Raw genomic sequence first — 13,816 nt, 5'->3', positions numbered from 1 at the left:
TTTGGGGACTCTGCGGGTTCTGCCTGTCCTGCATCTTAATGTCCAGCTTAAATTAGCGCTGCCCTAACCCCGGCCTCCGACGGTGTCACTGGCTTCCTAGGGCAGAGGTGGGCGCTCGCCCGCCGGGTGTCGGCACCGCGGGTCTGGGAGGAGCAGCGCGGTCGGCGTCTCTGCGGGGCACAGCCTAGGGCGCGCGGTGCAGAGCTGGGCCAGGGCTCTTGGGTGCCTTCCCTCGGGGTGCCTAGAAGTGGGGATGCCCACCTTATACCTGAGAAGCCAGTGTATTCAGTGTGGAGGGGGGAGCGGAAAGGAAGGGTGGATGGGAGGGCAGGTGTAGGAGGTAACACACGAAGGCCCACCTGGAAGGGTGATTTCTCTGGGGCCGCATCCAAGCCCAGGGAGTAGGGGACGGGACATGTGCTTTTTCATTTTCAGCTTTGATGAGACTGAGATTCTAGGGTCACTCACTGAAGAGTTGTTACCCTCCCAGCTGTGTCTCACAGACAAGATCTTCCATTCCCTTCTTTCCCCCTGAAAAAGAGCGGGTCTCTTCATTAATGCCTTGGGGCTACATTTATCTGTAGAAGGTTAACATCAGGACTTCTAGCCGTTATTCTACTGGACGCTTTTAAAACGAGGCACAAGTCTTCTAAGCAGATGTGAATCAGGAACAACTGCTGAAAATTGTGGCGTGCACCAGCCCTGCAGTCATTTAGGAGTTAGTGATGCCACGTGCTGGTTTAGTTAAAGTATTTAAAACTTTGAATTAGGCTTAAAGATTATTCCACGGAAAAAACAACATGTTTAAGAATTCTAAAGCGAACAGTAATTGAAAATAATTTATTTTTCCTTAAAGAAACGCACGTATGTGTGTGGAAAGAAAGAAACTTTAAACGTTACATTTCTTACTCTAAATAAAGGAATGTGAAATGTGAGTAGCATTACCCACGGGACAATAGGGAGATCTAAGGAATGAGCTTTTAGTGTCTTTTTAGATTGAAACTTTGGTCCCAAGGTGACTTAGAAAGATGTGAAGGGAGGGGCATGGGAAGTTGAGAGAAGAATAAACACTGTATTTTGAATTGAAATGAGAGTGGAAAAATTCCAGCAATATAGTTAAGAGAAATAACTTCCCTCATTCATAAACTTTGAAAAGCCAAGACTTCCAACTGTAATTTTCCACTAGCAGTGTGTGTTCTGCATAATTTAGAAAACAAACTTGCCATTTTGTGTTTGAGTGTTGGGGATTGAGGGAGGGAGAAGGGGAGACATGGGGACATGTTTTGGCCATACATGGCTTCTGTGTGGAGTTTGCATCTGCGTGCTTTGTATTTTCTTCAGGAAACGTGAATACAAATGATTTCACACGCTTCCCTTTTTTTAGTATGCGCATTTTGGAAAATGATGAATTCCTTTTTTGTCCCTGCTTGCTCATAATTATGTAGGTTTTCTCCAAGAAATTTGTATGTAATGAACAGGGGAAAAGTGTATTGTGATAAAAGATAACATTGCGCATAGTACATGTGGTCTATATTCACTCTCATCGCAGTCTATGTAAAGGTGTTCATCAGCAATGATTTGGCACCTCTATAATGTATTTTCATCGTTAGTAGAGAGCTGGATCTTCTTAAAGGTACTGTCATATCCTTTTAATATAGTTAATGAAATTAAAATTATTATTTTTTTCATCCCACTTGGAGCAAGGCAGTATGTTTGTCTTCATTGTGTGTATGTGAGTAATTTACATGTTCAGATACTTTTAGTATACTCTGGGCATTTGAAATGACCACAGTGTGCTTACTGTTAGGGCTATTTTGTTTCTCCAGTGTCCACGTTTATCTCTCTTGTCAGCTTTGCCTTTGCCACCAAAGCACATATTTTAAAATATTGTTCTTGCCAAAAGAAGCAGGATGAATGGCTCTGTCATTGCCGCAACCTCTTTAAGAACCCCTAATTTGAAGATAAAAGGTTGATTCAAATGTGTATTTGTAAAGTATTATTTCTCTGGCTTGCTGATATTCTTGCTACATTTTGCCCTATTCCTTTACACATTACTGAAATATAGGAGGGTTTTTAAATGTATATATTGTATATGTATGTACATATATACATATGTATTATATATTCTATATGTATTATATATAATCTGCTACTTTTATTCTCAACTGCAGCTTTGAGTACCCCAAAGTCAACTCCAATATCCTTGTAAAGTTTTGAATGGTGACTGGACTCCATGTCAGCATCTCCTTGCCATTTCCATTTTCTATCTGTGATTTTTAGTAGCTAATGTCTTATTCTCATAACCAAAGTTTATTTTTTAGAGTGGAGGAGAAAGAGTGAGGTAAGAGCTGGTGGTTATTCTTATTCTGCCAATTATTATCATTTTATGAATCTTGTTTTTATTTATTTCAAATTGTGCTTATAATACTTGAGTATACATAAAAACTGGTTTGTCTACTCATGCTAATTTTGCAATTCAAAACAAATGGAGGAAAGCTACCCTTTAAGATAGCTCAACATGATGATATTGGATTATTACGTGGTTGGAAAGGCTGTTTGAAACATTAATAATGTAGCAGGGCTGGTTTATGATTAAACACTAGTTTAAAACCAAGTAATGGTTTGAAGGCAAAGGCAGAGGGGAAGCTTGATTCTAGCAAGGCTACGCAGTGGCTGATGAAGTGGTAGAAAATACAGCCTGGACTCTAATTTTAGGCCTCTTCTGCAGTACCTTTTAATTTTCTATGCCTAATAGTTGCCATTGTCTCTCTGTTTTGGGTCATCTGAAAGCCATGTGGTAAACAGACAAAATACTGATGAGATTGAAACTGGGGTATGTAGCACTTTGCATTGGCTGGTCACGGTTTTCTAGTCTGTAAGTTAATGTTGCTATCTAGGTTGAGGTTCAAATACAATAGTAATTTTTATGGCTGGAGCAGAACAGGCTAACTTAATTCACCACTTGTCTGCTCACCTGCCCTTCCTGTTATCTCTGGATTGGATTTTTTCAGTATTGTTGTCACCCTGTAAGGGATGTCAACCTGAGCTCATTGCCAAGTCTGGCACTAGAATATCAGTCCTTCCTCACTTCTAATTGGTCAGTTTCTCCACCTGCCCCAAGTTTTATCCTTCGGGAATGTGCTGTTCACCATCTTTTAACTTTTTTTGACTTTGGTGCTAATGGAAGTATTTTTAGTAATTATATATAATTTCAATCAACAGATATTAAGACACTATGGTAAATATTTGTTAAAAATTGTAGTGTTACAAAGCAATTCTTACACTAGCTGCTGCAGCTAAAATCATTTTAAAGGGTTGCATGTGAAGGACTTGTAGTCTGAGTCTTCAAGTGATTTTAGCTGCAGCAGCTAGCGTAAGAATTGCTTTGTAACACTACAATTTTTAACAAGTATTTACCATAGTGATTACAAGCGTGAGCCACTGCGCCTGGCCCGGGCTCTGATATTTAAATCCTGTAGGTCTCAGGTTTTTCCTCTTAATCTCCCCTGGTGGTTGTGCCAGTTAAATGGATGCTGATGGTAGAGCAACAGATGCTCCCTAATCCGCTGCTTGTGTTTCTTCTTGCACAGAATGCAGTTTTGTCACCTCCATGTTTTTGTATGGATGGAATACTTGTTATTCCTTGTAACCTGGTGAACACCTCTTCATTCTTCCATACTTGAGCTAAAATCAACCTTGTGAAGCCGCATGTGACTTCAACCAATGTGAAGCCTTCCTGAAATCGCCAAACCTCCAGCCACACGCATTCCTTTCTCTCCTGTCTTACATAAATCTCTTTTTGCATTTTGTGGTTCTATTCGTTTTTCTATATTAGTCTATGAGCTAACTGAGGGCAGGAATCGTATCTTATTTATTGCTTGAGTGTTTGGCATGATGCCTGCTAAATGCTTGTTGAATAAAAGCACGAATAAAGTTGTAACCTTAACAACACTACAAAATAGGATTTTAAGGACCAGAACTCATTTCTTCTTCCAGTGGGAACTTGCTTCAGTGTCTTAAGCTTTATTGGTTGTAGTTGTTTGGTTGGGACCGGCTACAGGATGTGTCTTCATCTGCATGCCAGTATGTACTCATCTATTTACTCAGCATTTCCTCTTCTACCTCAGCCCTCTTCCTGAGTCACCTTACTCTACTGCCCTCCACTTGATGATTTCCCTCACAGGGACTTACATTTATCATCTCAAAAATACCTACTGTGTGCCAGGCACTTGCTGGGATTATAGATTCAGTCACCAAATTCTTAGCCCTTACCTGGACCTTCAAAGAGATGCAGTCCCCATGAGAAGCAAATGCACAGACAAACCCAGCAGTGCCGTCAGATAATGAAGTTCATCCGGTGCACTGTGATGGCATTGGCAGCCCGAGTCCACCTGGTGAGTCAGGGCAGGTGCACAGAGAAGGCAGCATTTGAGCCGAGGCTGCAGTGGGGCTAACCCATCTCTGCACTAGGCTGGAGCATTTTGGCCTTTTTAAACTTGTCGTGTGTGAAATCTTGAAGTTGCTTACAGCATAGCTTCCAGACGTTGCTCAGAGTAATTTATTCTTACTGAAGTACCTTACTGAGGTAACGTTTTACCTACAGTGAAATGCACGGATTTTAAGTATACCATTGTAGGAGTTTTGTCAGACCTATATGCCCAAGTCACCAGAACCCAGTCAAGATGCAGAACGCTTTTTATCACTCAAGAGAGTTTCTTCCAGAGAGCACATGAATCTCCATTCCTTTGGTAAGCGTCCACTCTTTGATTTCTACTACTATGGATTTCTCAAGGTAAGTTTGAATGGCCAAGAAATGCCTTACTACCTATTTCTTTTTTCCTCTCACTTTTTTCTTTTACTTTTGTTTTCTGAGACAGGAGCTCACTCTATTGCCCAGGCTGGAGTACAGTGGTGTGATCTTGGCTTACTGCACCCTTCGCCTCCTGGGTTCAAGTGACTTTCCTACCTCAGCCTCCCGAGTAGCTGGGACTACAGGTGTGCACCACCATGCCTGGCTAATTTTTGTATTTTTTTTTTTTTTTGTGGTAGAGACAGGGTTTCACTGTATTGCCTAGGCTGGTCTCAAACTCCTGGCCTCAAGTGATCTGCCAGCCTTAGTCTCCCGAAGTGCTGGGATTACAGGGCATGAGCCACCACACCCGGCCCCATTTTTTTCTTTATGCAGTGTTTTGTAATTTCTTGAACACAGTATCTTTATATGGGAAATAAAGTATCCTAGAAAAGAGAGGGGTGGCAAGAGATGAGGGAGCTCATGAAATCCTCTTGGGAAGGAACTGATTTACACAAATAGGAACCAGGGCAGGAATGCCGTTAGAATAGCCTGACTCCAGGAAGTGTAAACAGGTATGTCAAAGTATTTCCTGATGAACTGGGAGGGTTCCAGTGCAGTGTCAGTCATTCTGGATTCTTGCAATGTACTGATGCATTGAAAGATAGAAATGGACTTATTTCATAAAGTGAGGAAAAATGCAAAGAACTTGTAGCTTTAATAAAACAGGGTGTCAGCCAGACATGGTGGCTCATGCCTGTAATCCCAGCACTTTGGGAGGCTGAGGAGGGAGGATGGCTTGAGGCCAGGAGTTTAAGACCAGCCTGGTCAACATAGCAAGACCCCATTTCTACCAAAAAAAAGAAAAAAAAAAAAAAAGGTGGCACACACCTGCAGTCTTGGCTGCTTGGGAGGCTGAGGTGGGAGGATAGCCTGAGTCTGGGCAGTCGAGGTTGTGGTGAGCTGTGAATGTGCCACTGCACTCCAGCCTGGGTGACAGAGTAAGACCCTGTCTCTAATAAATAAATAAATAAATATTCTTGAACCAGTTAGAGAAGTGGACCCACTGGGTGAAAAAGAGCGAATGATTGATTTATGGTTCTTGACACACATGATCAAGATACCCTCTGCAACTTTTGTGGCAGTTTGCAGAATGAGCAGGGGTTGAGGGCACCATTTTCTCCATATTCTGGCCCAAATTACAAATTGTTATTTGTATTTTCCCTCTAAATGAACAGATGAAAGACACATTGTCCTATCTTTTTTATCAGATTATTAGAGATATTAAACATTTATGTAACAAATGACCCATTGGGTTTCCTCCAATGAGGAAAGATGAAGCTGAGAAAAGGAGGGTTCTGTTTCCTCTTAAGCCACAAAAGGCTCAACAAAGTCACAGTTGGCCCTTGTGAAGAAGCCTTGAAACCTTGGTGTTTCTTAAGCCATTTGTAAAGCATAAATCTTAAAGCTTCTCCTAGGCTTAGAGAAAAGAGGAATGGTGTCCTGGATTGGACCACAGGGAGTATGCCGATTTATTCAATCTGTGTTGGTTCTTGTCTTTTGGTGCATTGCTCTAACTCTCTTTCTCTCTGGATGCCAAGAGTGCTTTGGGGAGTGAGGGACTGCTGTTGAGACTAAACACCCCATTCACCTTCCCCCTTCCTGTTAAGATTGCTTCTCAATATACCAGCATTTGAATTACAGAAACATACTAGCTTTGTGAATGCTAGTTAAGAAAAGCAAAGCAACATCAACATATTTGCCCAATTCTTTTAGTGTGGAAGAAATACACCTTGCAGGTGAACTCGTTCTTCTAGTTAGCATCTGCAGACTGAGTTGTTTATGTTGTTCCTGTGCCCCAGAGTTCCTGACAGAATGTTTCCAAATACTTGTTGAATGAATGAACATTTTGTATCCAATCAAAAGGTTCGCCTATTTAATTGATGTTTCCAGATCTCCTTAAGCCTGTTAGGAGAAAAATGTGTTAGAGCTGGAGGAAATGATAAATTATGCATGCCTGTACTTTTTAGTTTTAAATAATGATTGGTTGTATTTCTTTGAATACAACTGCAGGTTGTATTTTTTTGAAAACATGTTTGATGTAGTCAAAGCTCTTAATAAGGCTAATAGCTGTCATATATGCACAACTTTGAAACAGGTTTAACACATTCAACCTGTGGCTTTGCTTAAAGAGATGGACAATAGCAAGTTCTACTCTGATGAATTACAGCACAGTCCCATGAACAGCCTTTCCAAAGATTTTAAAATACCCCAGTAGTATGCTCAAAGATTGGTTCTCATTCCTGGGTACAGAATGCTCAGTTTGGTGCTTGAGTGCATTTTTATGTTGGTATACAGCACTAGACCTTCTGTCTGTCTTCAGGCATAATGGGGATTGTCATGTAGGAGAGATGAGGAAATTTTGTATGGACTCAGAGGGCAGAACTGGTAATAACTGGTCACAGTGAGACTTTTGACTCAGTGTTTTGAAGATCTTTCTATGAATATAGCAGTGCCCTACACTAGATGAGCTGACTTGAATAGCAAGTTACCTGCTAGTGAAGTATTTGTGTGTATATGTGTGTGTGTGTGTGTGTGTGTGTGTGTTTTACAAAAGAAGCTGAATAAATGACAAAGCAGCTAGTATTCTTGAGTTTCTACCACATGCATGACATGTGGCAAGTGCATTATACCCACATACCTTGTAATGAAGGACTATTCTTACCTGAGGATGTTCTTTTCCAATGAGGGAAAAGAGAGGTGAGAGGTAAAATAATTTACTCAAGGAAACACTAGAAGTAGTAAATGCTGATTGAGGATTCGAATGCCCACAGCCTGCCCTCTTAGTCATTATATACTCTGCTGCCTGGGAGGGGTGCTGGCCAGGTAGTTCATCATTGTTCAGGAATTTAGAATCAGAAAAGAATGGGCTCTCTGTTCTTGTTCCACCTAAAGCTCTAAGATTAGCTATTTTTTTATACATGACAAATCCTATACAACTTCCGCTCACCAGCACAAGTTCTTTCTTGTGATGTTGGTGCCATATTAGTACATGATCATCAAATATACGTAAGTTACAGAATTGCCAATAGATATTTTTTTTCTTTTTTAGAGATAGGGTCTTGCTCTGTTGCCCAGGCTGGAGTGCAGTGGTATGATCATAGCTCACTGCAGCCTTGAACTCCTGTACTCAAGCGATCATCCCACCTCAGCCTCTGGAACAGCTGGGATTACAGGCACACACCACCACACCCAGATAATTTAAAAATTCTGTCGTAGGGACAAGGTCTCGCTTTGTTTCCTAAGCTGGCCTTGAACTCCTGGCTTCAAGCGATCCTCCCACCTTGACCTCCCAACCTCTTGGAATTACAGGTGTGAGCCACCATGCCCAGCCAGATGGACACTGTTGAGCAATTGCCGACTTTAGGTTTATATGTTTGACTGTATTTTAGTGATTGTTAATGTTCAATAAATCATTTAAAGTATTAAAAAAGGGAAACATTTTAATATAACATTGAGTTATACTTTGAGCTGGAATAGGAAATAGATATCTAAGTAGTTTCTTCTATAATTTATAAAAGTATTACCTTCTCTCATGTGACCTACATTTCTGTGGTTCATGCATACCAAAAATTGTACAGATAGTTATTGTATAGTGCTTCAAAATACATGTCATGTTTTTGATTAGGATTCTTTTTAGTTAGTGTTTTAGACTTGTTAGTACCAAAGCTGGGACCCTGATGAAATTTTTTTGCCTTCTTGACTGGATTGAAATTTGATCTAGATGGGTGAACAGGGAAAGAAATATCTGAGTTATTTTGTTATACCACCATTTCATAACATTCAAAGGAAGGGAGGTCATTGCCAGCCTCATTATAAACTTTCATTGTGACTTGGCCCGGGAGTTTGAGGCTGCAGTGAGCTATGATTGCGCCACTGCACTCTAGCCTGTATGACGGAGTGAGACCCTATCTCAAAAATAAATAAGTAAATAAATAAATACAGGAAGGAAGGAAGTTCATTATGGAATTAGTTTTTCTCATGAGAGTTTACTGTTTTTCATTCTACATGAAGAAGGGGACAATAAGCAAACATATTGCCTCTGCACCAGTATCAAACGCATTTGAAATTTACCCTGTGTTACGAAGAAAATATTGTCAGTCTATCAAATGCATCAGATAGAGTTGGTGATAGCTTCCTTCTCAAACCCTTCATTGCCCTCTAGGTTTTTCTTCTATTTCACTTGGTGTTTCTAATTTTTTTGTGCTCAGTCCTCCTAATTATTGTCATCAGTGAATGTGAGAACATCCAAAGGTTCATCTTCCATGTCTTCTTTTCTTTGTCTACAACATCTTCCTAGCAGGTGTTATCAAGTTCCTATGTCTTCTCCACGCTGATTGCTTCCATATTTACGTTCCTGACCCTGACCTTGTCCCTAAATTTTAGTAACTACTCAAGATTTCCCACTGTAGGTCTGATAAGCATGTCACGCTCACTGGGTTCTAAGCAAAACTCTTAGTACTACTCCTTCCAGACCCCTTTCTAATCTTCTCCTCATCTCCCCAATGTTTCTGTCTTAGCAAATGGCATCATTGTTCAGCCAGTTGCTCAGGCTCCCAAATTTGAAGTCATTATTGACTCTTGTTCTTTTTTAACATCACACCACACATCTAATCTGTGAAGAAATCCAACTGGCTGTCTTTTCATATATATCCAGAATCTGACCACTTCTTGCCACATCTGCCATCACCTTTCACCTATGCTGTTGCAGTAGCCTGGACTCCTTGCTCCCAAATAGCAGCCAGATTCCTCTTTAAAAATTTAAGTCAAAGGCCGGGTGCAGCGTCTCACGCCTGTAATCCCAGCACTTTGGGCGGCCCAGGCGGGCGGATCACGAGGTCAGGAGATCAAGACCATCCTGGCTAACACGGTGAAACCCCGTCTCCTACTAAAAATACAAAAAATTAGACAAGCGTGGTGGTGGGCACCTGTGATCCCAGCTGCTCAGGAGGCTGAGGCAGGAGAATGGCGTGAACCCGGGAGGCGGAGCTTGCACTGAGCCCATATTGCGCCACTGCACTCCAGCCTGGGCGACAGAGCAAGACTCTGTCTCAAAAAAAAAAAAAAAAAAAAAGTTAGAGATTATACATCCAACTCTGCACCCTCCTCCCCTGACAATGGCTTTCCATTACATTAAGAATACAGTCTGAATTTTTAAGGCAGTCTCTAGGGCCCCACATGATCTGTTCCCTGCTTGCCTATCTCATCTCCACCCCTACTCTTCCACTTGCTTACTGTGCTCATACTGGTTTCCAGCTGTTATTCAGATGTAGAGAGAAGGGTTTTACCTTTTTTTAAAAGAAAATTTTTTTGAGACGGAATTTTGCTCCTGTTACCCAAGGTGGAGTGCAATGGCGTGATCTCGGCTCACCGCAACCTCCACCTCCTGGGTTCAAGCGATTCTCCTGCCTCAGCCTCCCGACTAGCTGGGATTACAGGCATGTGCTACCACACCTGGCTAACTTTTTGTATTTTTAGTAGAGACAGGGTTTTTTCATGTTGGTCAGGGTGGTCGCTAACTCTCGACCTCAGGTGATAACTAACGCATGCCTCAGCCTCCCAAAGTACTGGAATTACAGGCGTGAGCCACCACACCTGGCCTGGGTTTTATCTTAAGGTCTTTGTCTTGCTGTTCCTTCTGCATGAATACATTTTCTTCATTTATTCAGGTCTTAGCTTAAATGATACTTCCTCTTCCTTCCCACTGCCATTATCCTCCCTTGTCACTCCATACTCAGATTTCATTGCACTTATTATCACCTGCCTCTGCATTATATATATGTGTGTGTGTGTGTTTGTTTTTGTTTGTTCTGCTATTTCCACTAGAATATAAGTGCCTTGTGTTCTATAAGGACTTATTTTGTTTTCAAGTCGTGAATAGTGCCAAGTATTTACTAGGCACTCAGTAAATATTCCTGAGAAAAGTAAGTGGATGAATGAACAAATACCTTTTAATTCTTTATAGTTGAAATCTTTTCAGCCCTGTGACATGATTGACTTCTTGGTTATGCTTCATTCAACAAGAGAAGTCGGTTTTGTTGTATTAGTTGGGTTTTCCCCTGCTTTTTCAAGTTCTATTCTAGATTGAGCAAGTTTTGAACATGTTTTTTTTTGAAAAAAAGCAAGTTTAAACCATGCCAAATTTACTTTATTTAACCAATTCTAAAGATGCCTGAAAGTAAGCAAGTATCATAAAAAAAAGTCCAAGCAAATTTGAAGATGAGCCTTTTTAGCTGAATACCCTGTGCCGGGGGATAATACATCATCATGAAACTTTGGGGTATTATTGACGAAAAAGATTTCACAACTCGCTGATTGAGTTGTGTCCTGCAGTTTGAGCATGGTTTGTAGTCATAATCGGAGACAGAGAAGCAGAAAATAGCTTTACCCTGTTTAAAAAAAAAATAGAAACTTTATTGAGAACAGGAAAGTTTCTATCATCTGCTCCAACTTAAACATCAGAGGCCCGTCTCATGCTTTGAAAGGGGTTGCACTTTATACCAGTTTTTTAAGGGAATTATTCTGAAATGGCACACAAAACTGAGGGTGGAGGCTTTCAAAAGGGTTTTGTTCAGAAGTGAAGGGAAAAGGGAAGTTCCTGATCTGATTTTGTACGAACTGATTTTCTCTTTTCTTTCTTTTTTTTTTTGTTTTTGAGACAGGGTCTCGCTTTGTCACCTGGTCTGGAGTATAGTGGTGCAATCATAGCTGACTGCAGGCTTGAATTCCTGGGCTCAACTGATCCTCCTGTCTCAGCCTCCTGACTAGCTGGGGCTATAGGTGTATCGCCACACTTTGCTAGTTTTTAAATTTGTTTTGTAGAGACAGGGTCTTGCTATGTTACCTAGGTTGGTCTTGAACTCCTGGCCTTAAGCGATCCTCCCACCTTGGCCTTCGAAGGTGTTGGGATTGCAGGCATGGGCCACTGCTCCCAGCCTAACTTGTTTTTTATGATTGTTTCTAGCTGTTACTTGAATTAAAATATATTATTATTTTTAAAAATCATTTAATATAATATATATATTTTTTACAGATGATAAAAAAGAGGTTCAGAGAAGCTAAGTTTCTTCCCCAACACCATGCAGCTGATGCCGGCAGGCCCAGTATTAGATCTGTCTAATAGAAAAATGAAGCTCTCAACCCCTTCATTCATCTTTCTCTGTTTCTCACCCTCCCTTACATAGCCTTGCCTGTTGTTTGGCATGTACACATCCTGTTGTGCTATTGGCTATTCCATGTATCTGCCTCTGTCTTACTCACTTCCTTGTTTCACAATGTTAAAAAGCATAGAAAAGTGATTGGACTTAATATGGCATGTAGTGTAAATTCACACTGAAGTGTAAGTAGATACTATTAAATAACTTTCTTGTGCTGGGGTGGGACAGGGCCTTAGAGACTGTGTGTGGTGAGGAAGGGACCAACAGAGCACTTGGCGGTCTATCAAAAGCATCAGAAAGAGATGGTGATAACTTCCCTCTCAAAACATTTCCTTCTTTGCCCTCTGGGTTCTTCTCCTGTTTCACTTGGTGTGAAATACCTTCTGGGTACTTGTCCTGTTAGGGAGGAAACAGCTATGGGGCAGGATAGGAATTAAGTACGGACGTGTTGGACGGCAAGGCTACAGGAAGCTTGAGAATGGGAAAAGCATTTGGAAACTATTGGAGAAGGTCCTTCTTGACCTGAATCAGAAAGTTGATGCGTGGAATGTAACGTGGAAGGCATTGGATTTGGGTAGGGGTGGTGTGGGCATGAGCAACGATTCACCGAATTGTCCTATGGGCAGGACAGTGAAGCTAGAAGTCTACTTAGTGTAGAAGGTACTGATTTGAAGGTAGTAGGAATTACAAGACCTGAGACCAAATACTGGATATCAATTTTGATTTTTTTAAAACGTCCCATCAGATGATGTTAGAATCTGTTTTACAGAATGGGTCAGTGGAGGGGAAAGACCATATTGCATATTAGAGGATTAATAATTGAACTTTGGAAAACATCTTCTGTTAGGAGGACAGGAAGAGAAAAGGGCAGTGATCGTCAAAAAGCTAGTAGAAAGCTAGGAATGTGTTAGAGATCTTAAGGGAAGCACTGGTTTTATGAAAGATAAGTAGAGAGTAGGATTATGAATAGTGTTCTGGACTAGAAGTGATCAAGGGAAAAGAAAATGGGAGTAAGACCATTGAACTTGGCAAGACAGTAATCTATCACTTGTTGATAGTATAGATTTGGAGTGTTGGTGTGGGAGTCAAATCAAGCTTGGTAAAATTTTAGTGTAGAGGGGCAGGCACTCCGAGAAGGAAGAGGTCAGAAGAGCTATCCAAGAAATCAACATTCTCTCATAGATGCTATTTATATGTATTCACAAAATCATTCCCTACTATCAGCTTACCTACCTTCTTGGATACATATTAGAGGTAGAAACCTTTAATATCTAAGGAAATGATATTCTGAGACAACCAATCGGAAAGAATCATTATCGTCTGCTATATAAAATACTAAAGTTGATGCACACTGCTCTGTTTTAGAAATACTTGATCCACTGAAGATTGTTTGGGGAGGTCACTTTAATCTTCTTCTGAGATTATTTCTCCTTTCAAAATGGGGGAAAATATCTCTCATGTCCCCAGGGTTTTAGTTCACAATAGTTTAGTGAAAATACTTCGTTTTTAAAATTTTATGTTTTTGTAGAGATGGGGTTTCACCATGTTGCCCAGGCTGGTCTCAAGTAGTCTTCCCACTTTGGCCTCCCAAAGTGCTGGGGTTACAGGCACGAACCACTGTGCCTGGCCACATTTTTTTCTTTTCTTTTCTTTCTTTCTTTTTTTTTTTGAGACGGAGTCTTGCTCTGTTGCCAGGTTGGAGTGCAATGGCACCATCTAGGCCCACTGCAACCTCCACCTCCCGGGTTCAAGCAATTCTCCTGCCTCAGCCTTCTGAGTAGCTGGGACTACAGGTGCATGCTACCATGCC

At 41.0% G+C, this 13,816-nt stretch overlaps 1 protein-coding gene across 14 annotated transcripts in view; it reads left to right on the top strand.

Annotated features, from left to right (window-relative positions):
• LMO7 (LIM domain 7) overlaps positions 1 to 13,816 on the top strand; it is a 222,152-nt gene that overhangs the window by 552 nt on the left and 207,784 nt on the right. The gene's annotated exons all lie outside the window — the stretch shown is intronic.

This window comes from Rhinopithecus roxellana, chromosome 18 (genome assembly GCF_007565055.1).
Source record: "Rhinopithecus roxellana isolate Shanxi Qingling chromosome 18, ASM756505v1, whole genome shotgun sequence".
NCBI classification, from domain to species: domain Eukaryota; kingdom Metazoa; phylum Chordata; class Mammalia; order Primates; family Cercopithecidae; genus Rhinopithecus; species Rhinopithecus roxellana.
Note: the sequence above shows the minus strand (reverse complement) of the source record. Positions and strands in the feature narration are given on the sequence as shown.